Below are 4192 nucleotides of genomic sequence, written 5' to 3'. Positions count from 1 at the left end.
ATAGGGACGCTCACAGAACTTGTTTTTACGTGGTCCATAGTTCAGTTTCAGCCGCAAAAGAAATGTTTAGTGAGACGCTACTACTAGCTCAGTAAATTCACAGTTTCCAGGCCCATAGCAAGCCAACGAGTTGCGCCTTGAAAAACCCACATGCTTTCCATTCGCAACTGATATCGACTCGTATTACATGTCGTTATCTCCGACTATCAATGAGTGACGAGCCATCATCGACCTATTAGAAGCGTGTTAGTCGATAACAGGCTATTCGCAATGATATTAGTGTGTAATGTTAGTCATATCCACCAATAAGGATTCTTCCTAAGCCACAGAACTCGTGAATCCGTCTATAACAAAACTTAAGCATGCCCTACAATCCCTTGTTCAATTTCAGCCATAAAAGAAATCTGTAGTGAGAACCCACTACAAAAAAACAAAAACAAACAAACGAAAATAAAAATAGAAAATGACTCGAGTCTGTTGGAAATAAGTAAAAGGCCAAAATACATTTGACTCGATGTTGCAGAAATGAAGTCTAAAGTCATATCAGTGATCACCGTTTAATTAAGTTTTGCGCGAAAATGCAATCGTTTCCCGCAAAATTCTTTCCGAAGTGAAATGTACTTCGATTATGCGTTACAAATACATGTATGCCCAATAGAATAAACGCAACTGCCACAGACTGCTTTTTACTGCTGTAGCGTTGTTAGTCTGTTTTAAAAAACGGAGTAATTTTACGCTTCCATGCATTCCACTGTTTCACTTACCTTTTGTATTTCCGTGCGGCGAACTTGCAACCAATTTTGTAGTCTCTTTCCCAACAACCTCATTCCCAATCCTTTACCATCTGCCCTGAGCTCAAAAAGTCTCTTAACCTCGTACATTGTTCACCTTGCCGAGGTCGCTTTGAAAACTCGACATCGAGAAGCACGACGGAAACACTCTGCCGCGCTCTACTGATTGTAATTGCCCTTTCTGGGGTAGGGTAGTTTGGAGGGAATAAGGCCAAGGCGTGGATCAGAGAACATGAACAACATCCTCTTGACCTTGTTACAATCAATTAACACCGGTGAAAATAGTCAAGTCACGTCTCATTTATGTGTCATTCAGGAACCTCAATTTCCTAGTGGTCAATGGTAGGGTGCTTTAGCAACAATAATTTCATTCAGTATTCCCACTGACTCGTGGTATTTCCTATTAAACTACGTTTACATTAAAAATAATGAGAAAGGTTACTAAAGAGAAGTAATTGGATCAGATTGCGGTTTCCTAGCTGTCTTGTGTCCATGCAGCAGCAGATATGAGGGTCATCGCTATTAAAACGAAATAGTATCTTGGATGCCGGCTTGGATGTCTTGTCCAGTATCGAAGTTCTTGTATTTCTTCCTTGCTTTGTTATAAAAGGTTCTAGTAGCGGTCTGTTGTGCCGGACGACCTTTTGCGTAAGGCCCAAGGACGGACAGTTGAGAAACGGCCTTATTCCTGAAAGCATGGTGTGTAATCTGTTAAGAGTCTCAACAATGAAATTTAGATCATTTCAGTCTGTCCAAGCATAGAGATATTTTTTATTTCTTTAGATTAAAACATTAGACTCACTTAACCCTTTCACTACTATATGCAAATGAGGCCCAACCTCCCTGTTCCTATTACATAATTAGCCTGCCATGGTGATTTCAAACCCAAATCAAAATATATATGCTCAGTAGATTCAGGGGGCAATTAAAGCTAAATAAAGACCAGAGAAATAAAGCTGAGGACTTGTTTTACTTGATTTATAATAAGTATGTACACATATCAATTTAATACCAATGCAATTTACATCGAAAGTGAGGACACGTAAAAAAATTCAAATTTGCCGCCATTGCTATACACATTGCGATTGGTCATATTTCTTAAATTGTGATCCAACTGTTCTCAGCCAGTTGCTTTCCACCAGAAATTTACATATGAAATACAGTGTAATCAATAGAAAGGAAACTTATCACAAGAATGAGTCAAAAGTGAGTCACTCGGTCTGGTCATGATACAAATTGTGACAGGGCGTTCGGCAAAGTGCAACTTTAGAAGCGTGCACTCAAAGCGTGTTTCCACTTTGTAACCTTTGGGCGTCCTTCGCCCGGCTTTGCTGCATTGGACACACTTTCGCTTCCTTCCTTCCACATGGACAGAAACATGGGCTTCTCTGGCGACGGAATGTTGTTGAGGCTCTTGGGACCTTCGTTTTCTTTGTCGTTGCGAGAAATCACTGATCAGTTGCTTTGCGAGATCAAGCCTAAAATTGATCATTGCTCGCTTTGTCTGACCGTGAGTGGTGCGATGAAATGACTCCAAAACAAAAGCGTTACAAACAGCTAGGTTAAATAAAAACCAAAAAATGTAGCGGTACCATTTGCGGCTAGAATAACCCGTGAAATAAAAAGAACGAAGTTGATCGGCTCGGTCAACACCTCCCATGTAAGAGGTGTAAACGTCTGCCACACGAGGCTTCTCAATATCGAGATCACGGCCGTTCCTTCGTCGTTGAACAACACGGGCAGGCTCACTTGGCAAAACATTGGTTGATAAGAAAGATATATCTCTCTTATCATGCCATTTCGTAAAAACGAGTTGGTTTCGCTGGGCACTGACTCTCTCGCCTTGCTTAAGCTTGTTCTTTGAACACGGCGGCAAGTCTTTCCGGTTGCACCGAACAGTTCCACAAGCGTATGTGTTTTGAGCAAGCAAATGTTCCATCAAATTTGTGCTCGTAAAAAAATTGTCGAAAAAAATATGTCTGTATTTGTTAAGAAATGGTGTTGCCATTTTCATAACTACGTCGTAGCCAAGGCCATGTAGACGAGCTTGACCTTCTTGGCCGAGGTAAACAGCATAATTGCAGACGTAGCCATTTTGGGAATCGGCGGCCATCCAAACTTTTATTCCATATTTTGTTGGCTTTGCGGGCATATACTGATGGAACGAAAGCCGTCCTTTAAAAGCAATCATCGCCTCATCTACGGACAGATTTTTGGAGGGCTCATATGCGTTTTGAATATTATCCAAAACGATGGAAAGGATCGGGCGAATCTTGAAGAGTTTATCGTAATTTGCATCGCCACGTGCGGGTTCCTTGCTGGAGTCGACGAAGTGAAGATACTGGCTAACTTCTTCAAAGCAGTTTTTCGTCATCACGCTCTGGATGCCTGAATTACCAATAAATGGGTCGGTTGACCAGTACATGGCAATTCGCGGAAGGTTGTTTATGCCCATAATAATGCATATACCGAAATAAGCCTTCAGTTCGCGATTTGTTATGTCCTTCCACTTTTGAAGACGTGGCGTGTCTGCTAGCTTTTGCCGAGCATATCGATTCGTCTCCGTCACGATCGTATCAATAACTGAATCTCCAAAGAGTTGACTAAAGAAATCGTTAGGAGATACGTTTTCAGGAACGTTAAATTTTATGGCTTGTTGGCCGCTAAACTCTTCGATATCAAAATCCTCGAGTTCATCTGACCACTCGATAGTGTCACTCGCATTCGAGTCGTTGTCGCTTTCGCTTTCATTTTCATCTTCCTCTATATCACTATCCAATTCCTGAACATCAATATCTGACCCATCGAAATCTGCTGCATTATTTTCTTCATCAGAACTACCAAAAATATCGTGAAATTCCTCAGCGCTTACAATCAGAGGTTCCGCCATTTCTCTCTCAAGCCGAAGCTATGATCAAGATTTGGCTGCTCCCCACCATACACAGGTTAACAAAACTTATGCGCAGTTGTGTGGATTTGATTGGTCAATATGTCCTTTAACAAAAGGAGAACAATGCAGGACTATCTCTGGGCCGGGGAGGGACAAGCAAAAATAGTCATGCTCTCTTGGCCGCTTTTGGCCGCTTTAGGAACTCAAAGCTATTTCCGGTTGGCCGCTTTTGGCCGCTCCAGTAGTGAAAGGGTTAATTAATTAATTAATTACGGTCTTAATTGACAGGCGCTGCTGCAACTCATATATCCAATTCTTCATGGCAAGCAATGCACGCTTTTATAGAATTTAACCTGAGGTCAATGAAAATCAATTTTCAGACTTAGGGGCATCCGGGTGCGTGAAAATCGAGGGAAAAGGATTGACGAATACCAGATAATCATCGCTTCCGAAATCGACGAGATCCCTAAACCGCATCCGCAAATATGAAAGTATCATTTAGGTCACAGTT

The 4192-nt window shown here is 41.6% G+C and overlaps 1 pseudogene; it reads right to left on the bottom strand.

Annotated features, from left to right (window-relative positions):
- Nucleotides 1-1598: 1598 nt before the first annotated feature.
- On the bottom strand, nucleotides 1599-3737 carry LOC138020101 (piggyBac transposable element-derived protein 4-like; annotated as a pseudogene).
- Nucleotides 3738-4192: the final 455 nt, after the last annotated feature.

Source organism: Montipora capricornis, chromosome 10 (genome assembly GCF_036669925.1).
Source record: "Montipora capricornis isolate CH-2021 chromosome 10, ASM3666992v2, whole genome shotgun sequence".
Taxonomy (NCBI): domain Eukaryota; kingdom Metazoa; phylum Cnidaria; class Anthozoa; order Scleractinia; family Acroporidae; genus Montipora; species Montipora capricornis.
This window is presented reverse-complemented; position numbering and strand designations above follow the sequence as displayed.